At 37.4% G+C, this 23284-nt stretch overlaps 1 protein-coding gene across 1 annotated transcript in view; it reads right to left on the bottom strand.

Moving 5' to 3' along the window:
• The window catches only part of PCSK7 (proprotein convertase subtilisin/kexin type 7), a 1762277-nt gene that overhangs the window by 39866 nt on the left and 1699127 nt on the right, over positions 1 to 23284 (bottom strand). The window lies entirely within an intron of this gene.

Raw genomic sequence — 23284 nt, 5'->3', positions numbered from 1 at the left:
CACCTGGTGTCAAAGTCATAGCCTCAAGCTAAATGCCAAAAAATGCATAGTCATCTCATTTGGGAAAAACAAAACACCCACGAATTACCATATAGGTGGCAGCCCCCTTAATACAGAAGAGGTAATAAGAGATCTGGGGACCCAGATAGATAGTAATCTCTCCTTTGACAATCATATTGTCAAAGTAGTTAGGAAATCCTTCTATGTGGCCTATCTAATTACTAAAAGATTCACATCTAGAAATAAAGAGGTTATAGTACCCCTCTACACGTCATTCATTAGACCCATCATAGAGTACAATGCCCCATTTGGGATGTACCTCAAGACATTTCCAACAGCTGGAAAGACCACAAAAGTACCTCACCAAGAGGATTACTGGCCTCAAACATATGTCCTATGCAGCCCGACTGAAAAAACTCCGGCTGTACTCAGTGGCATATCGCTTACTTAGAGGTGATCTCTGCCTGACTTACAAAGCCATGTCCAACTCAGAATTGATGGACGTGCTCCACCTACAGAAATCCAAGTCACTGCGAGCCACACGCTCTAGTGAGCTAAACCTCGCCACAACAATAAATAGAACATGCTGGAGGGATAGATTCCTGTCACAGAGACTCCCCATGCTTTGGAACAAAATTCCAAATTACATCAGGCAGAGCCCCTCACTAACATTCTTCAAGAGAAACCTTGACGAGTGGATGGATAACAGAAAATACAACCCTGGGATCACTTCATTGGCTCTGCTTGACAGAGGATCAGTTAATTAATCAATGGGGCGGCGAAAGCCGACACACTGACTAGGCTTATAAATGCCCTCGGGCAGAAAGCCTAGTACCTACCTACCTACCTATGAACCTAGGACAAATTATCAGCTTTCAGCAAGGAATATTACATATAGGTTGGGACTGAAATTTGATTAGCAAATGTGAGGATGTATCCGGGAGGCCTAGATGGAAAAATGTAACAAATGATTTTTGAAGAAATTTAAGAAAATATTTTGTATGAAGGATGTGAATTCAGCTGTAGGAGTTCAGAGATCATTTACATATTATTCTCCAAGGTATGGCATCCAAATAATACAACAAAGTCTAGAAGATTTAGGATCTTTGCTTGGAAGTTGCTTCCACAGTTATTTCGTTACCCTAAGCAAACTTCAAATAATTTTTCCTCAGGTAGATTGCAAATGTTGGAGGTGTGGTAGGAAAGAAGGAGGCAATTGGAAACATATTTTTGGGGAGTGTATGAGTTTGGCACACACTAAAAATTCCCAGCAGACTACGCTGTCAAAAATATGAGGTGAGCAAATTGGTGTAACTAAGGAAATTTTTTTTTGAGCTGTGATACAGGATCTGAATTGTTTAGACATGGTAAGGTCTTCCTGAGTTTAATTCTGGTGGCTGTCAAAAAAGTAATTACTAGAAAATTTAAATCAATGTCTAAATCAACTGTACTAGAAGTGGTGAATATAGTAACAGAGATAACTGGAAGTGGGATCTTTAGGAAAGAGTAGGAGCAAATTACATAGAAAAAATGGGAATGGTGAAAACAATACATGCAGAATAATTTGGAGGAGGAAAAAATTTTAAGAGAAAGCATGAATTAATGAGCTATGTAATGTTTAAATGGCAATGAACATATAGAAGACTATATGTGACGAATAATGTTTGCAACTGAAAATATATAAATATGGTTTGTTTTCACTTATATAAACGTATGATTGCCTGTGTGATAAGTGATAATTCAATAATGATTTTTTTTTTAAAAAAAAAAGAAAAATTGGTGTTATTTCCAGATTATATTTTGTTCCTGAAAGAACCAGAAAAGGACACATCACTATTGTGGAACATATTGAGATAGTCCAAGTTTTTTTCAGGATATAAAATTAATGAACATAAAACAAAGGCTATAGCAATAAACTATGTACCCACACATATAATGTTTCAGCAATACCCATACTGATGGGGATATGATAAAATAAAGTATTTAGGAGTATGGATAAAAAAGGATTCAGTTATGGTAGTCAAGGATATGCGTGAAGAGTCTAAACAAAAGATAATACAAACAATGAGAAACTGGAAGCTCTTGCCTATGATATGAATATAAAGATACAAGTAATAAAAATGTTTTTAGTCCCTTGCATTTTATACACAGGTCAGGTATAGTTTTATTAACCAGAGGAGAAGTTATGGATAGCAATTAATACAGAGTTGAAGGATTTTACTTAGGAGGGGAAGAGACCTCAAGAGAGTCAAGTGGGATAAGTTAATTCTCCCAATAGAACAAAGAGTTTTAGGATTAGTTGATTTGGTGGGATATTTTACAGCTACATGGTTAAGGCACTTATACATAACACAAGCAGAAAGCTATAACTCAAAGTGAAAAGGGATGATGATGGAACAGGGGGATAAATTTAAGAAATATAAAAAGAATGGGGTTTTGGATGTAGATCCTTAAGAAGAATAAGAATATCAGTCATACAGAATATAAAAATTCATAAAGTAGTAGAAAGTATACTCAGAACTAAGCCATCACAGAAATGGAGAAAGGAGATTCTGCTGACAGGGATGACTGCAATTACGGGTACAGAGACAGACAAGAAGGGGCTGGAATTTACTGGAGGAACCTGGTAAACGAATCAAGGTAGTGGGCACAAATAATTATAGAGGAAAAGGTAACAGAATGGAAAGAGGGCAAGAAGACATTTGGATTGCAGGCTAATGATTCCCTTCCCTGTCAGGAATTGATATCAGAGTATATACAAAGATAAAGGGAGAGAGGAATCCTCAATGAAACGCTTGCACTGGTTGAGTTTTTAACTGAATTGAGAACAGAAGCTGGTGTTAAAAAGGGAAAATTAGTAGGAATAGAAAATACTGCACAGTAACTATAGGAAACAATCAGAAGAGGGCAGAAAAGATTGAGAAGAGGGATTAGAAATGCAATTCACAAAACAATGATCCTCAGGTAACTGGCAAATGTTGGAGGTGTGATGGTGAAGAAGGAAGTAACCGGGAACATATGTTTTGGAAGTGTAATGAGTTGGCAGACTAAAAATTCCCTGTCAGAAACACTGTGTGAGCAAATGAGTGTAACTAAGGAAATGACTTTTTGAGCTGGGATACAGGAACTGAATTGCCTAGATATAGTAAGGCCTTGTTAAACTTAATTCTGGTAGGTGCCATAAAAGCAATTACTAGAAAATGGAAATCAAAATCTAAACCAACTATACTTGAAGTAGTGAATATTGTAACAGAGATAAGATGATGTGAAGTGAGATCATTGTAACAGTTTAGGAGTATATTACAAAGAAAAAATGGAAACAATACATCCAAAAAATGTTTTGAAGGAGGGATGAGGTTTAAGAGAAGGCAGGAATTGAACAATTTATGTAAAACACTGCTTAGATTATGTGATGTATAGCAATATATGTGGTGTATAATGTTTGTAAATGTGACTTTGCCAATATGGGTTGATTACTTTTATATACATGCAAGTTTGCCTGTGTCACAAGTGATAATTCAATAAAGGTATGTAAAAAAAACTTACTATACAAACTATAAATGAAACCATATGGTATCCCATCTCCCCTGGATATTCATTTTCGTCTTAACTGTTCTATCACTTTTACCAACTTATCTGCAGTGTATGTTGTCAGCATGTTAACCTCCCACACATTTTTTATACTTCTTGCCACACAGAAATTGACTCTTCTCTCATTGTTTTATCATAATTAATCTTTGTATTCCGATTCTCATCTTCTAAATCTTTCATTCTACCAGTTTTTTTTTTTTTTTTTTTTTTACAGAACCATGCCGATGACTCTCTTCCTGCAGCCAGATTGCCCATTCATTCCTTCTTCTGGGCAACAGTCAAGTGGCCAGGGCAAGTGCCATACGGCTTATTCATTCCCTGACTGAAAAACCTAATGAGCTCATTTATTCCTTTTGCAGCCAAGGCCTGGGTGCTAGGGAGTATATGTCAGTCTGATCAGGCAGAGTGTCTTAACTCCCTTCCCTGTTTACAGCTTGTTGCTCCATAATTGCAGCTTTTCAGGAGGCTCATGTGTGCTATCACATACAAGCAGTGTCCCACTGAGCAGCATGTGCACATTAGGCTCATTACTGTGGATACTACACCTGCCTTCCTACACGTGCTGCCAGCACAGTGAGCCATTCTGCCTCCTTACCCCCAGGGTGAGGCAGTGATGGACACTTAATCCTAGACCCTCCATCTGGCCCCTAAATTGTCCATTCTGCTAATAAAACATGGGTCATCCAGGGCACAATCAGTACTGTTCTCTTCCCCAGTAGAAACAACCATATCCTTTAAATACTTAGGTTTATGGCTAGACCAGTCACTTAACTTCCAAAACCACACTGAAAACACAAGGAGAAAGATCAGCTCTCTTTTGTACTTGTCCTGGAAAATCTCTCCCTTTCTCTCCAGATGAGCTAGAGCTGCAATAAGCAAAAGAGTCCTCCTTGCTCAACTTGAATATGCAGCTCCACATCCTCTAAAAACTCATCCACTCTACAGTCCACTGAAAACAAAATCTGTCAATTCATTTCCAACTCCCCCACCATGCACTACAAAGCTAAATGGCTACCAGTCTCCTACAAAGTTGAACTACTCCTAGGGTTGCTTCTTTTCAGTGCCTTCCCACCACTTGTAACAAAATATCAGTAAAACCACCACCTACAACCTCCGTAATCTCTCTCAATTAACTTCCTCACTGCAGACACCCCAAACAAAACTGCACTGTACCAACCATTCCTTCTCCATTCTTGCACCCAAACTCACCCACCCTCACTTAAAACATTTACAGCGCAGTTCAAAAGACACCATCAAAAATCTGACTGCAAGTGCTTTTCCACTCAGCACATCACCTAACTCACCTGCATCCCTTCTACTTCAACCCTGTGTTCTCACCTGCTGTTTCCCTTATATTTACTCTGAAAATTAATTCACATTTGTTTTTCTACTCTGTTAATAATTACATAATTTCAAATGTCAATGTGATTTTCTACTTTCTGTGATTACTCCATGCTTGTGCGTTGGTTTTGTTTTATTTTTTTATGAATTTCTTCACCCGGGCTGTGCCTGCAAATGGTCTACTGTAGTGTACTACACTGCTAAACAAACAAAATAAAGTTGTAAATATGCTGGGTAGATTAGATTCTCTATTTTACCACTCAATGGAGGAGACATGGCTTCTTTTTTTCACCTGTACCCACACAGCTCTGATTTTTTATATGTTTTTATTCAGTCTCTTTTTTTATTCCATAAATCTATCCTTATTCTCTGTATGCTTCACTATTATGTTCTAAATTTATATGGAAGCTGTCCACCAGATTTGTAGATTCTTCTTATTTTGACCTTAATCAATCTTTAACCAATATTTCTACTGAGATTGTAACTTATAAGTCAACCACTGCTCAGACTACTTACTACAGAAGTAACTCATCCCTTTTTGATACTCTCATAACTGACTTAATCACACTTCATTCTTTGATATTATGAACAGCAGCCAGACTGAACCCACTGAGACAAATATTAACCTCAAAGGAATTGTCAGCCTGAAGATCTTAGGGAAAAGAGATGTAAAATTCAATGGTGTCAAGGTTAAACCTGTTGAGGACAAGATTAAAAATAAAGGAACCTGTTGACTCCAAGGGATCTAGAGGTCAGAAAAGGTAAGTTGAAGTCAACAGCATTGAGGTTGATTCCACAAACATCAAAAACGAATTCAGACAGAACATGTAGATACCAAGAAGGAATTTGGGCTTAAATGAAGTCAAAGCAGAAGCCACCAATTTAGAAGTTGTCCCTTGTTGCTCATCTTGTTTCTCATTGAAGACAAACAGGCGTGTTAGTTTGTTTATATGCTTTATTACAAAGACACACATCAAGATGGATAGCAGCAGTACAAAATATAAACAAACTGATTAACCGACAGACTATCTACACAGACATACATGCTTACATCTCAACAGCTTACTACAAAATGGCAGTCAGGCTCGCACGTGCTCAGTATTTATACACTTGTGAAAACCCCGAAAAAGCTTCTTAAAGGTATACATACATATTGATCTACATATTCCCTCTTTAAAAGCCGAAAGAAGAAGAAGAAGAAGAAGAATGAATTGCCTACAATACAAAGACATTTGAAAAAGAAACATGTAATTACACAAACAATAAGAAATAAACACAACATTCATGTCCAAGTTGCCATGTATCTGGAACATGGTCTGGAAATGCGACCTGATCTAGTGATACAGCAGTCAGAACTGGGTTTAGCAACAGGGACAGTCACTGGTGAACAACTTGCTTCAGGAGTTTTGGAATTCTTCTCAGAAACAGGGATGTTTACCGGAACGTACTCTGGAAATGGAACTCTGGATAACTCACTCTGAGATACAGAGTCTTTTTCGCAGGTATGATACTACAGTACAGGCTCAGAAATTGGGATTAAATGTTTCTGATTCTGCCTAAGTTATGCTCCTTGAGTTTCCACAATGTACGATCCTGGCTCTGGATGTATACTTTTCATGACACCAATCCGATCAAAACCTTTGGATGTTTGTAGCTTCACTATCTCCCCTTCTCGTAATGGATTGAGTGGTTTGCTGGACTTGTCATAACAGGACTAATGGGATAAGCACTTCTTTAACAAATGGGCTTTTACTGATTTGTTGTTCTCGACACATGGAACCAATAATGAACTACTAATTGGAGTGTAGTTCTGGTTTGTCTCGACAGAAGTCTATGTGCAGGTGATCCAAGATGTTTATCAAGATGAGCACTTCTGAGATTCAAGAGATTGAAGACAACATCGCTATTGTCTCATTTCAACTTCTCTAGTAATTGTTTTGCACTTTGAACCGCACATTCTGCCAAACCATTTGATTGCAGGTACTCAGGGCTACTTGTGACAAGTCCCACTCATCAGCAAATCTTTGGAACTGCTGGCTTGTAAACTGTCTACCATTGTCAGAAATAACTTTGTGCGGACTACCATGGACTGCAAAATGATGCTTCATCTTAGTAATGACAGTACTGGATGCTAGATTAGGAAGTAGGTCAATCTTGAATCATTTTGAATAAGAGTCTACTAACACCATGCAATGTTGACCATTCCATTCAAAAATGTCTGTAGCTACTGTCGACCAAGGTAGTTCAGGAATCTGGTTTAGATTAAAAGCTTCTTTCTGTTGATGTGGCTTGGTACTATTACACGCAAAACAAGATGAAAGTACTCTCTCAATATCCTGTGACATAGAAGGCCAAAATACTACGTCTCTAGCCCTTCTTTTGGTAGAATCTGCTCCTGGGTGGCCACAATGCAAAATGTAATATACTCTTGTCGTAAAGATTTTGGAATAATCACTTTTAGAACTTTCATGATGATACCATTGTCGAACAAAATCTCATCTCTGTAAGGAAAACAAGGTTGCACTTCTACTGGCAAACAAGATTGCTTTGACAGCAATTCTTAACTGTTAAAGTGGTTGAGCTTCTGAAGAACTGGATCTGTGGCTGTATGACTTCTAAGCTCACCAATATGTGTGGAAGAAAAATTTCTTATTTCCATGCCTTTGAAATCAAGTTTCTCATTCTCATGCTGTTCAGTGGTATTTCTGGTTGATCTGGATAATGTATCAGCAAGATAAAGAAGTTTGCCTTTATTGTAGACAAGACTGAAATTATACCATTGCAATCTGAGCATCATGCGTTGCAACCTGGCAGGAGCTGTATGCATAGGTTTTCTCAAAATAGTGACTAGATGTTGGTGATCTGTTTCAATTTGGATAGGTTTACCATAAATATAATCATGGAACTTCGAACATGCAAACACAATTACCAAGAGTTCTTTCTCTATCTGTGCATACTGCATTACAGTTTAGGTTAGAGTTGTGGATGGATAAGCTACTGGTCTACCCTCTTGAAGAATGACTGCACTAAGACCAAACTTTGAACCATCACAAGAAAGAGTAACTGGTGTTTGAACATAATAGTATTTGAGAGTCGGTGGACTGGCAGTTCTCTGTTTCAGGACATCAAATGCTTTTGGTGATGTGCTAACCATGACCAAGATACATCCCTGCATGGCAGCTCTCTAAGTAGTGCTGAAAGTTGGCTGAAGTTTGGAATGAACTTGCCTAGGTAGTTAACCATGCCAAGAAAACACTATAGGGCTTGAACATTGTTTGGAGTTGGCATCTCGAGAATAGCAGTCTGCTTGGAAGGAGCTGGTCGTAAGCCTGAACTGGCAAATAAATGACCAACATAAGTAACTTCTCGTAGCCTGAATTTGCACTTCTGAGGACTCAGCTTAAGATTCACTTCACAAGCTCTTTCCAGAACTTTATTGAGGTTTCTGTCATGCTTTGCTTCACCATTACCTCCTACTAGAATATCATCTACTATAATAGCACATGGATATCCAGAAAAAAATTGTTCCATTGCACACTGGAACACTTCACTGGCAGAATTTATCCCAAATGGCATTCTCAGAAATCAGTACCTGCCAAAAGCAGTACCGAAAGTAGTTAGTAATGAAGATTTTTGATCAAGCAGGATTTGTCAAAATGAACTTTTTGCATCTAAGACAAAAAACAGTAACATTTTGCATAAGAGCAGTGACCTCTTTGTACGCATTGGATGATGAGGTCTTTTCAGTGCTTTGTTCAAATCTCTTGGATCAGTGCATATTCTGATATCATCTGAGCTTTTCTTATGAGCTACCACCATGGGAGATACCCATTCAGTAGGTTCTGCTACTGGACAAATTACACATTGCTGCACCATTTTATCTAGCTCAGCTTTGACTCCGTTCTGCATACGTACTGGAACTTTCTGGGCTGGTCTGACAACTGGACTGACTTCAGGGTTTAACTTCATGGAGTACACACCTGGTAGCTTGCCTAGTTTGTCTTCAAAAAGATCAGCATAGGTAGAAAAGTAGAAAAAACAGATTTGGCAAAATTAGAACAGTAGTCTTTCAAGCTAATGGGCGGCCACGTTGGTGCAGTGGTTAGCATTGCCACCTCACAGCAAGAGGTTCTCCGGTTCGATCCTTGGCTGGGGTGCTTTCGGTGCAGAGTATGCATATCCTCCCTGTGGTCGCGTGGGTTTCCTCCGGGTGCTCCGGTTTCCTCCCATATCCCAAAGACATGCTGCAGGTGGATTGGACACTCTAAATTGGCCCTAGGTGTGAGTGTGTGCATGTGTGTGCCTTCTGTGGAAGGTTGGGCGCCAGGCTGGCAACTCGACACCGTAAAACTCTACTGCCAATCATGAGCAGACAAAGTGATCTGCTGTGGCGACCCCTAACCGGGAAGAAGAAGAAAGAAGAAGTCGTCTTTCAAGCTAATATGATGGACTTCCTTATTAAATGAAAGTAGTCCCATTTTCAAACTGTCTCGGAGGCCTAATAATGACTGTACTTGCCTTTTGACTACGTAAAATTGCAAGTCATAGCTGTTCCCAGCAGAGTAACATGAAAGCACTACTGAACATTCAGTCTGAATTTCTTCACCACTATAAGCAACAAGCTTCGTGCACTTTGCCAAATCAAGCTTCTCACCAGCAGATACTCTAGCAAATGTTTCTGCTGACATAACATTGCACTTTGAACCTGTGTCAACTTTGATTTCTATGGATCTTCTATTTAATACTTCATTCTTTGCCCATAAATCTACTGCATTGACTGTTTCTTTAAGCACAGACATATGACCAACATAAAAAGTAGGGTCACAGCTTTCTAATTGATCAACTTGTCTCTTTGAATGTTCTCTTTTGATAAAAGAATGTCCCTTATTTGATTTACAAAACCTTTTGAAATGATTCCACTTTCTGCACTTGTGGCATTGATGATCAAAGCTAAGCACTTTTCTCTTTTGGGCTCATGATTTGCACCACAATTATGATAGTTGACTATGAAACTAGGTGAGAGTACATTCTTTGAGTTTGCTGACTCACTCTTGTGCTTCACTGAGACTGTGCACACTCTGGAATTTGCTAGAAAAGTACAGGGTTTCCCAGTGACTGTTACAGGGCTTACAGTTGCTGCTATGTGGTTGGGCCCGTTTGTTTTAACCATGTGCTGCGTACTATCAACATGAGAACTAGAAGATACTGGAAACATGCATTTCTCATTTGTAAGCATATTTGTGTGCTTTTCTGTGAGGTCATGTATCTAACAAATCTCAATGGCCTTATTCAAAGTGAAATCACTGTCATAAAGCAAAATCTTTCTCGCAGCATCATCTTTAATACCACACACAAGTATGTCTTTTATCAACTCATCCCTTAAATCACCAAATCTGCATGTTTTAGCTTTATTTCTCAAATCATTTATATATGCTGCAAAAGTTTCCCCAGGCTTTTGATCTCTTGTGCAAAATAAGTGCCTTTCCATTGTAATATTTGTTTGGGGGTTACACATTTCTCTAAATTTATTTTTTAAGCACTCTGAGTCTTCCCTTGACTCAGCCGGTACAACTATATGACGGTTTTCCCCCCTCCCCTGTAAACACAGCAGGTGCATACACAAATGAACACTCTCTTTCTATGGCTTCTGAACCAGCTAAATTAAGCAGAATAAATGCCTTTGTATGGTCATCCTTAACAGAAAATGCAGCTTGTATGAAAATACCACACTCTCGCTCAAACACTCTCCAATTCTCTGCAATATTATAGTCAACGACAAGTGAAGATCATCTTCGAAATCAGTCTGCCATGCCAACAAAGTATGCCCAAACACACTGAAAAAATTGCCCTTGTAATTTTGTACGAACATGCACACACAATCAGTACTTGTAACAACATTCAAATGCACAACACTTCGAAATACTGCACTTTGTGAAATATGCTTTGAAATGGCCGTATTTTGTGAAATAACTGTACTGTAATACTGCACAAACATGAGAACTCAATATATACTTTGGATATCTTGAACAGCTTTAAGAAATGCGAAGAAGTATGTAATACTTGAAAAAAAATGTGGTTGTTTTCCTTATTTTATTCATTTTATGTGATTCAGACTTTATTTCAAATATTTTCCATAGTTATTCGAATATTTTTAGCAGTATGTCACAGTTTTGGACATTTCGTTTAACTAGAAATTTGTTTAGAGCATTCTGAGTGCTTTGTTTTATATTTTGTGAACAAAAAATCATTTAAGTAAACTTTGATACCTGAAATACGTTTCTGACCAGTTTTTACAAATTAAATGTGCAGTAGGGATGATCCTTTCCTCTATATTCCTCCACCTTTAACTGAGTGCCTTCTCGGGTCTGGAATCTGAATTTCTGGATCCCGCTTCTGACATCATGTCTTTTGTCTTGTTTCTCATTGAAAACAAACAGGCGGGATAGTTCATTTATATGCTTTATTACAAAGAAACACATCAGGATGGATAGCAGCAGTACAAAATATAAACAAACTGATTAACTGACAGACTACACAGACACACATGCTTACATCTCAACAGCTTACTACAAAATGGCAGTCAGGCTCGCACCTGCTCAGTATTTATTGTGAAGCCCCTAGAAAGCTTCTTAAAGGTATACATACATATCGATCTACATCCCTGATGAAGCAAATGTCAACCCCGAAGTAACCTGTTAACTCCTAAGGGGAAGTATTTCAAGGAAGATTCCCAAAGATGTAAACAAAGGGGAGCATCTAGTGACTGGGGTCATAATACAAGAAGGCATTAACCCTGAAGTAGAGGTCTAGTCTGAAACTCAGAGAATATCAGAGGAAAGAAGCAAAACCAGGTATGAAGGGTCCCAGCTGTAACCACAGCCAAAATAGGGCTGATGACAGCATAAAGAGCAAACAGTTGAAAAAGAAATACCACAGAAAAAGCATACAGACTCAGTGCTGGCCCTTAATGTTCACAAATGCATAAAAAAGAAAAGATAAGCTGGTTAGTCAGAGTGACTGAGCTAACTGTGAGTGTGGTAGTTATCTGTATATAGGCAGCCAAGCAATAGCAACATGGCATAGATCAAAATTCTATGTTTCAGAAACAGCAGATTACTGTCTAAGAAAGCCAAATTAGTACAGAACTATCAACCAACACAGATTCATTACACTAAAGGGAAAATCCTTCAGAAAAAAATAGGGCAGCATTACGCAGCTATATGTCTTAGCATAGAAATAAAATATTGTTAAGCCGAAATTATCAGAAGCAAGCAATGGTTACAGCTCTTCAAAGAGGAATGAACATATATACCACAGAAAAATGAACCAACACAGATGCACTCTAGATATTAGAGGCTGCATCACAAAAAAGGGGCATACAACAGTAGCACTGACACTAAACACAACAGTTTGCATGAGAAATGAATATTGAAAAAGTAGCATTAACTCTGACTTGTAAGAGGGGTTAGCGAAGACATCAGACTACAAAATGGAACTGACTAATTAGCTACAGCTGTCCAAAAATAAAAAGTTACATAATGAGGCATACTGTGACTGTGAAATATCAGGTTTTATCTAACAATCAAAAATGTTTAGGTCTGCAGAGAAAGAGAGAGCATTATTTATCAATGCTTTAAAATACTGTAAACATTTTTACTAACAGCATACTAAAATATACAGTAGCTAAGCAAAGTCTGACTGAAGAAAAAAATAACTGAGCAGTGAATTTTCTTACCACTGTAACTTTAATTACAAACTTAAATCTTTAGCATGAAGGGGCTAGGGACAAGAAATTTGACTGAAAAAGCAACAAAGACACCATAAGATACACAGGAGAAGATGATGCCTAAACACCTGTGTCTTAAAAATGAAAAAAAATTACCTTGAATGTAGATTATAAAGATATATTTGGATATAGAAAATACAGGAAGATACCAGTTAGAACTTAAGAAAAATAGTGCGTGGCCATTTTTCAGAGCTGCTGACTTCTGTACAGCTGAAGAGATCTCGATATAAGTCTTCATGTCATATGCATCGCAAGTAAATGGGGAGGGTCCATGGTAGAGTGAGAAAATTTTATGAGCCAGGCTAACTGGCAGCCATCTGTCAGAATCACTGTTTGCTTTTCTTAAATATAAAAAATTTCAGCCACATTGAATCGATGACTGGCATTAGAAAAGTCAATGAAGTTGAAGGGGTCAGAAAAGACTTTATGTGATGTAATGGTATTCACAGATAATGGAATATTAGAACTCTCTATGTTGTGTATCAGTTAAGCCTGTAATTATTATTATTTTTTTTCTTTGCTTTGGGATTTTGCTTTATCAGATTTTTCCAGCAACACCTGCTTTATGGCAGTGATTGTATGTCCATGCAGTGGCACATTCTAAGTGTGAGCCTTTCGGGTTTTGCTTATACAGATTGATAAGTGTAAGAAACTAAATTATACGAGTCCTAAAAACCTTATTTGTGCAATTTTTTCTACTCTAGGTGCTTTTTCCACCTCTGCCTTATGACCAGCAAGCCTTGCCCCTATCAGGCTTGAGCCCAATTGCTCCCTCAGTGAAGAGTCCCCAGATACCCAAGGTGAGAACCATTTGAAGGGGGTCATCACTCAGATAGACATTGGGGTGCTTGTGGACTTGCTCACATCCTGACAATGAGAACATTTCTGTAAGTCTGTACCCCACCTCTGGGCAGGGAGTCAGTCTTCCTGCATCAGCTGCAGGGACTCACAAAGCTCTTCCCCTGTAAGTCCACATTCATGTATCATGCTAATGAGGCTTCAGTGATCAATCAGCCTGCCCTAAAGAGAACTATAGCAATGCTGCTGCTCCTCTAAGGGACTGTGGCAATATGCATTCTGCTGCACCCAGTTTGCACCCCAAATGGGTATTCCCATCCTCCCCTGCCAGTGCAGTCAAGTGTCTCAGCTGCTAATTAAGCTTACGTCACACCTGGGCTGTGGTCAAAGCTTTTTTTCTATAGGCCAATGGTGCTGTATTTGTGCATATTTAATACTGGCAGCAGGAGACAGCTTCCAACTAAAATCTCACCTGTATTTAACAAAAACAAACTCTGAAAGCTGGAAAAGAAAGGTACTGATTTAAACTCTGGTCACAGATTTGGAAAAATGTATTTATTTATCATTTATTGCATTTGTTTACTGGGAAAGTCCACTGGGCCTATAAGAACCCATTTTCAGTGGAGGTCCGGGGAGAAAAGCTCTGACAAGAACTTAGATATGGATAAAATTAAACATTAATTGGTACAGAAGTAGAAAAAGTGAATAACAGCAAAACATCACCAATTCACGAACCATAAAAACTTACAAAAGCCAAAAATGTGAACTCAGACCCACAAAGTACTGCTGACACTGGTACTAAGGTTAAGTGCTTTCTTTCGTTTAATATGAACAAACTTCTTCAGAACAAAGAGACATTTTCAATTACCCATTTAAATACAAATGAATAAATTATTCATCAAATCACATCCAGTACCCTAAATTAGAACTAATTTCCAAATAAATGATGTCAAACAAAAATCATATGTATATATATTTAAAAAAATTCATATTTATACCTATATAAACATATTATAAATGTACACATACAATGATTTTTTTTTACTTAAATGTGTCATTTCTCTTAAAAGTTAATGCTAATAATACAATCGATCATTTAAAAGGCACTTAACATTTAAAGTGCCATTCAACCCAGGAATTTGATCAGCTTTTAAAAATACTTGCCATTTTAACCCTTTAATCTCAAGAGCATTATTATATTTAGTTACATAAGGTGACAAGTCAATGAAATCCAAGTCAAAAAATGCTAATTTCTTAAAATTAAGACATTCCATAGCATGTTTGGCTAGAGCATTGTTAACATCCTTATTTCTAATGGCCAAACGATGTTCATAAATTCTTTTATAAAGTGCTCTGTTTTTCCTACATAAAGACTGAGACAGGTGGAACATGTAGCAAGATAAACTACTCCACAGCTTTTACAGTTAAAATCTAGCTTTACTATTCACCAATTTTTGAATGAGAGGAAAAAATAAATTTTTTGAAGAATCTATGAACCTGCATTGTTTGCAGTCGCAACACGGATAAGTACCCACACGCCCTCTGACACTTATGTTCACCAATTTTGTAAAATGGATTTAACACTGACTACTTTCTTATAAATAAAATTGGAGTGGTCACCTATAACCCTGACTAAATCACGGTTACCTAGAATTACTTTCCAATTATTGGAAATAACTTGTTTAACCCTATGGGAATCTAAGCTGATGGGAACAGGGATGGCACAGTCCATCTTTTTATCCATAGTAGCATTGGTTTTAGGAGTAAACCCACTGATTAAGATAGGTGGGAACTTGTCCATTCTGACCAACAGAATTTCTTCCACGATACTCTTCATGTGGGTACTCCCTCTGAACAAACATTAAAATTAGTTTGTTTCACATATAAATTTGTCATGTTCAGAAATGATCCTACTGAGATGTATAATTTGCCCTCGGACTAAATTCAACTTCATAAACATCGGATGTCTGCTTTCAAAATGAAGAATGTTATTGGTGTAAGTTTCCCTTCCTATACACCATGCTGGTAAATTTCCTCACTTTGACATCTATAGTGATGTCTAAATCCAGGAAGAGCACATTCGTGCCTACTTCACTCACCACAAATTTAAGTCCGAGCATGTGTTCATTGATGTCTTCCAAAAATAAATCGAATTCTTCAGTGCATACAGATAAATTTGTAGGGTCCTTTAATAATTTATTTAGGAAAAAATAGAACTTAAATGGCAAATTATTTTAAGAGCTGATGTAATACCAGGTATTAATGACAAGATTTCTGTCAAAAGCTATTTAAATTATGTTAACATTTGACTAACAATTAATATTGCTTAGTATTAAGCTTTTTATGATATATGTATGGCTTCATAACAAATGATTTTTTTGTATATTTTTTAGGGACTGTCTTAATGTTCATTATTATTGGAAAGTGTGACAAAGTGATGTTATGAACAGTTACAATGTTAAATATGTATGTCCTTTTAAGGATTAGTGATTTAGGAAATGATGTCAGGAGTGTAATAGTATAAAAGGAAATGATGTGTATTATTTTATTGTTCTGAAGAAGTTCTGTAATAAACGGGACGAAAGCGCTAAACTTATTCTGGCTCCAATGTGTGTTCTTTGTTTTTCATGTCAAAGTGAGAGTTTTGAGAGGTTTTTTTTTATGTTAGTTTATGTGAAGATCAAAGTTAAGGTTTTCATCTATAATAATGCCTAGTAGTTTAGTGTGTGGGACAGCTTCTATAGTGGTACTGTCTTGGTCTTGTTTAGTGAAGAGTTTTTTTTTTTTTTTTTTATCTAGGGGAGTGGTTTTCTTAGGCGCAAGAAGTACTAGTTTCGTTTTTTTTAATTTAGGGCAAGATGATTGTTAAGCATCCAAGATTCAGTAGATGTGAGGGCATTCTGGGTGATTTGTTCAGAGCTGAAATTTGCAGTACATATTATTGCAGTGTTGTCAGCATACTGGATTACTGAGCATTATGGGAGGAAAGCATGCCTTTACAGCTGGGCTGTAGCTCACTAGAAGAGTGAAATATATTGTAACAGAGATTAAAGTAGAACATCTGAACACAAATGAGGATATTAACACTTTGAACAAGACTTGATATTATTCTCTTGAAAGCGGAAAAGGTTCAGATATTTGAAGAATACTTGAATTTCTAAAAATAGTGCAATTTCTATGGCAGAATATACAAAGGAATTTGAGCAGAGACATTCAGATGCATAAATAAAATATAGTACTCCACAAACAGTTTGAATTCAAGCTGTTAGAAAAAAAATAGACTACCATTAAGAGTATCCATCTACTTAATTTGTGTTTGTCTCAGAGAAGTTGTCCCTAAAGTACATTTTGGGAGAAAAGACATTATATGCCACAAAACTAGCAATAACATACATCAAGATGCTGCATAGTCCATACAGCAAAAATAAAGCAGCAACCTGGAAGACAAAAGAGCTCTGTCAGACTTCCGTTACCAGGCATGAAGCTGTTGAACAAGTATGGCAGGAGATCCAAATGTGCTTTGTGTTAAACAACCTATCATAATGGCAAAGAGCATTCAAACAGAGCTGAGCAAGTTTAGAGAGCAGGGGAGTGCATAACATCCAAAGATATGGAAAACTGCAATATAAATTTGATTGTTAAAGAGATGGCTTCAGACACAGAAATTTTTGTAGTAAAATATTTTGGAGCAGCAGCTGGAAAGGCCACAGAAGTACCTCACAAAGTGGATTACTGGCCTCAAACAGATGCCCTACACTGACAGTCTCAAAAAACTCCAGCTTTACTCTGTAGCATATCGCCTACTCCGAAGTGATCTCTGCCTAACATATAAAGCTATGTCAAACCCAGAGCTGTTGGACATGCTACACCTAAAGAAATCCCAATCCCTCTGAGCTACACAATCTAGGGACCTAAACATTGTCACCACAACAAACAGGACATGCTGGAGGGATAGATCCCTGTCCCAGAGACTTCCCATACTCTGGAACATGCTACTCATTTATGTCAAGCAAAGTTCTTCATTAGCACTCTTCAAGAAAAATCTTGATGAGTGGATGGGAAATATGAAATACACCCCGGGGATCACTTCTGTGTCTCTGCTCGACAGTGGCACAGGAAAATAACTTTCTTGGGTGGTGTAAGCCAGGGAACCTTGTTGGTTAGGCTTACGTAGGCCCTCAGGCTGATAGCCTAGTACCTACCTATGATACTGCATGGACATTCTACAGAGAAATAACTGGCAGACTGAGATGGCTAAAATGAAAAGGGATGCACGTAGTAGTAGAGTTTCAAATCTGAAGGTAGAAAAGTAGTGCATTCCACCAAGAGACAGAAAATATCAGAAAATGTTTAACTAGTAAAGTGCCACATTGAAAAAGAAGTTGTTCCAAATAAGATACCTTTTGGTGCTCATTAAAACAGCCTTAAAAAGGGCAGGAACAATGTTAGCTCTGGGGCATAGAGGGATAAAGCCCAGACTATAATGCAGGTGAACAGAGTTTATCTAGCAGCTCAGATGCCTGTAATGGCAGGGGAGGCGAGGGGAGTACAGCCACTGCCAACTTACCCATCCTTGGGGAGGGAAGGAGACACTCTTGCTTGCCAACTGGGTGACACCTAATGGGAGCATTAAGTATTGTACCAATGAAGCACAAGTCTGTGAGCATACACTAATCATGCACACATTGAATTGGAGCTTATTATTGTAGATTTTAATCAATTTTCCTTTTGACAGCTGCACATAGCTGCCTACGCATGTGATGGCATCACAGCAGAATAGAAAGCCAGACTGAGCAGGACTAAATTTGCAAAGACCATAAACATGCCGCACTATCAGACACTGCATAAACTAAATGCAACATTACTATATTACTGGCATTGATTTATTTATTATTTACATTTGATTATTAGGAACATCTGACTGGGTAGGTGCACATTATCAGTGGCGGAAGCTGTAAAGCATTACAAAAACATTTTAAGAAAAATAATTTTACCATATTCAAAAACAATACAAAAACATCTACAGTTTAAATAATTACACCAAATCAGACATAATATGACAACATTGGTTAAAATAACAACTCATATGATAATGATTTAATATTTAGAAAAAAATAGCCAGTTTAGAGAAATTAAAGGTAACTTAGCAAAATACAAACAGGTACTGCAATATGATACGAGAGGAATAAAACAGGATTATGGCATATTTAGCTAGACAGTCAAAGGAGAAAAATTAATTGAAGTAAGGAAATGAGTGAAGATGGGGGAATAAGGAAGTGTAAGATATGAATAGGCACTTGTTTATATTTAGGGATACAGTTTAGCCTGGGGTTGAGTAAGTATGGAGCCAGATTTTGGCTAGGAAGCTTTTCAGAATGGTTTTAAAGGACTGGAGGGAGGGTACTGACATGACAGGAGTTCTAGGCCTTAGCAACATGGTATGAGTAATGACCATGCCCAGCAGATTTGATAGGTTTGTGGACACAGAGAAGTTTCTGGTCCCTGGATGTAACAGTCTAATAGGAACATAGTTGTGCAGAATGGTATTCAGTGGTGGATAAGCAGATGGATGCTGGTTAATTTTATAGGTGGTAAGAAGCTGTGTACATGTTAGTTGATGGAGTAGTTCTAACCGGTTTAGGTTTTTTGTGCTATACAGTGGTGGATTCTGAAAGGGATATTTGCTGCAAATTTAACCACTTTATTATAGCACTGTTCATGTTTTGCTTTCAGTGATGCCTGGAGGTTAGTAAGGATGGGACATCATAAAGTAGTGAGAGGAGGACATAAGTAGTATCAATTATAGTTTTAGCTGTATTGGTGATGAAGTTTCTGGCTCTGTGAAGCAGCCCTAGTTTTGGTGGGTCTTTTATGCAGTTCTGTATATGTAGATCAAATGTAAAACCATCAATCACTATCCCTCCTAATAACTTTCTATGATAAGTGAGTTCAGTGGCTGTATTATTAAGAGAGGATTTTAAATTTAGATTTTTTTTTTCATGAGAGAGGGATTTGGGGAAAAAGCAGTTTTTTTTGGAGGGGGGTTGAACATAGGTTTTGAGTTACAAAGTGGTGTTTAAGGGGATGTTAAAATTTCCCGAGTAGTTTTTTTCTTTTTGGAAATGTGCCAGGTTATCTCATGCCTATGAGAGTGGAGTCATCCGCGTATTGTATTAGGGATGCCTGTTGTGTGGAGGGTGTTAGTGAGAATGTTAAAAAGGAGGGGACCAAGGATGATGTGGTACACCAGTGGTGACTGGAAAGTAATGAGAGACAATGGAATGCCATTTTACTGACTGACACCTATTGGACAAGTAGCGTTTGAACCACAGAAGGGTGGACTGGGATAGACCTAGTGAGGACATTTGAAGCAGATGTTTGCTGTGACAAACTGTGTTGAAGGCTTTAGAGAAGTCTAGAAATAAGGACAAGACTAGTTTGCCATTACCTCCAACTTTATTGACTATATCTACAAATGTTAGAAGTGGTGTTAGTATTATGGGAGGGATGGAAGCTGTATTGTGTGGGGACAGGAGTTCATCCTATAGGAGATTGTTTTTGAACACATTTTTCAAGCACTTTGGAGAGGGGATACGACTGCTATACTTCTAAAGTTAGTGATGTCTGTTGATTTTCTTACTTCTAAAGTTAGTGATGTCTGTTGATTTTCTTACTTCTAAAGTTAGTGATGTCTGTTGATTTTCTTACTTCTAAAGTTAGTGATGTCTGTTGATTTTCTTACTTCTAAAGTGAGTGATGTCTGTTGATTTTCTTACTTCTAAAGTGAGTGATGTCTGTTGATTTTCTTCCTTCTAAAGTGAGTGATGTCTGTTGATTGTCTTCCTTCTAAAGTGAGTGATGTCTGTTGATTGTCTTCCTTCTAAAGTGAGTGATGTCTGTTGATTGTCTTCCTTCTAAAGTGAGTGATGTCTGTTGATTTTCTTACTTCTAAAGTGAGTGATGTCTGTTGATTTTCTTACTTCTAAAGTGAGTGATGTCTGTTGATTTTCTTACTTCTAAAGTGAGTGATGTCTGTTGATTTTCTTACTTCTAAAGTGAGTGATGTCTGTGGATTTTCTTACTTCTAAAGTGAGTGATGTCTGTGGATTTTCTTACTTCTAAAGTGAGTGATGTCTGTTGATTTTCTTACTTCTAAAGTGAGTGATGTCTGTTGATTTTCTTACTTCTAAAGTTAGTGATGTCTGTTGATTTTCTTACTTCTGAAGTTAGTGATGTCTGTTGATTTTCTTCCTTTGTGCAGAGGGGATAATGTGTACTTTTCTTTTCCAGAGAGAGAGAACATGGGATTGCTGGATTGACTTTTTTATAAGGATTCGGGCAGGACCAGCAAAGTATTGGCTGCTATTTTATGGTACTCACTTAGAAGTTCATCATCTGAAGTAGAGCATGGTTTGAGTTTAAGAGTAGTTTTATATAGGATGTGGGCACAGGTTTGAAGGTGAAAGTGGATGTGGTGATAAGTGACTGTTAGGCAAGGTTGGGGAATCCTTAGTTAGGGATGCTATGTTACTGCTGAAATAAGAGTTGAATTAAAGTTTGAGTGGCAAGTTATTGGGAAAGATGTTTAGGGTTGAATTTTTGGCCAGGATGTAAGATTTCTTTAATGGCTAACCAGAATTTTTTAGGGTTGTGTTTACTATTGTTCTGAACATTTTTACAGTATAGTTTTGTCTTTGTTTATTTGTTTTTAGTACGCTTATGGAGCATTCTGAAGTTTGAGATATTTTGGTGTTTTACATTTCTGACATTCTTTCAACACTTTTTCTCTATCCTGCATTAGCATTCTACTCTTTTTGGATAACCAAACAGCTTTATTTGTTTTTAGTCTCTTGCTTCTAGGGGATACAAGGCTTTTAGGATATTTAGGAAAGTTGTACTGGATTCATTTATAGAATCATCTCAGGGGAGAATTTTTAAGATGATCCATTTAATAGACGATAGGGTAGTAATGAATATTTATGGATTAAACTTGGACAGACTGCATATTACAGCAATAATCAATGACACTGGTGTGGTATATTGAAGACTTACACAGAGTTGGTGTGGTTTAATCACGAGGTGAACCTTGAGTGATTAAATAAAGCCAACCATGGGTAAATCTTGAATATACCACACCACAGAGTCGGTTATTTCAAGTATACAATGACATTATTTAAGAAAAATATACATACTTTTCTTAAATAATGTCTTTGTATAACAGCACTGTGGTGCCCTTCCTTGTTTTCTCCAGTATCCTGGGATTTTCCTGATGTACTGCGCATGCGTATGGGACTTGCGTTCACATGCTTACGCAGTACATCAGTGCTGTGTAAGGAAAACAACGGAGAAAGGAAGATCTCTGCTGTTTTTTTTTTTAATTAAGAAAAATAGAAAATGGGAGATTTAACGTTTGGGAGAGATGGGACAGAGAAAATAAAAGGATAATCAGGTACGTTTCTTTAGTTTTGTAACATACGTGATTATCCTTTTATTTTCTTTGTACCATCTCCCTTGTTCATTTGAGGTCTTTGCTTTTATAAATTTATTTAAAAAATAAGAAAAGTAACATTTTTATCGGATATACTTATGGAAAAAAGTCCGGGTGACCGGACCTTTTCCAATTGGTATATTCTTGGATTTACAACAGGCACATTTTTTGGGCTGACCAATCAGAGTGCTCCTTTGTGAATATTAATGGTCAGTCATTGTATAATACTTTATAAACATGCTGTTTTAGTGGTTGTCACACACACTGATATCTGATGACTTGCAGAGTAATATTTGCAAAGTCTTTGCCAAAACCATGTTATAGTGCTTGAAGCATACCTCTTAACTATACAGATTTTCACAGAATGTCCAGATTTTTGCTTCATATTTTTGGTCTATTTTTCATAAAATTGTGGGTTTCTGACAAATTAGTGGCAATACAATAAAGACTGAAGTTAGAAAATAATGACAGACATTTGAGTTTCAGACTTCATACCTTTCAGAAAATTCATGCTGATGCAGAAACTGTTATTCTATCAACTTTCTAAGTTTGTAAGAGCAATATTTAAAAATTGTCCCTTTGTCCCACTTTCATTAATGGCTTTGTCCAGATTTTTTGCTGTAAGAAGTTGAGAGGTATGATTTAAAGTTCTTCCATTATTTTGTTCCACAGAATGTAAATGCTGTTCTAGTAGTCCTCAATAAAATAATGGAAGACATCTTTAGTGGTCAAGTCTGCTTTCATTTTCTTCATGCCAGACTCCAGAATTCTATAATAAATAATCCAATCCAGTGGTTTAGTCGAATGCACTCAAAATGAAGATCCATAAAATGCTCCCCTCAAATCAATCTAACCAGCCTGCAAGCTGAATTCAGAGTAAGCATATGCAGTTGCAGCAAAATGTATCAGGGAAACACAGTGTTTACTAATGCACCAACAGATATATATATATATATATTGTATTTATTTATTATTTTTTTGACCAGGAAAGTCCGGCTAGGACACAGCCTATTTTCAGTGGAGGTCTGGGGAGAAATATTCCAGACGCATGTCTTTAGAATAATTGAGGAAACCGGAGTACCCGGAGGAAACCCACGTGAACACAGGAAGAACATGCAAACTCCGCACAGAAGACACCCCAGCCAAGAATCGAACCAAAGAACCTCTTGCTGTGAGGTGACAATGTAACCGCTGCACCACTGCGTCACCCAAAATATCACTATATGCTACAGCTATACAAGAAGGCAAAGTAAAAAGTGTAAGGATTTTTACACTGTCAG

This window comes from Protopterus annectens, chromosome 8.part0 (assembly GCF_019279795.1).
Source record: "Protopterus annectens isolate FY-2018-M chromosome 8.part0, PAN1.0, whole genome shotgun sequence".
Lineage (NCBI taxonomy): Eukaryota > Metazoa > Chordata > Ceratodontiformes > Protopteridae > Protopterus > Protopterus annectens.
This window is presented reverse-complemented; position numbering and strand designations above follow the sequence as displayed.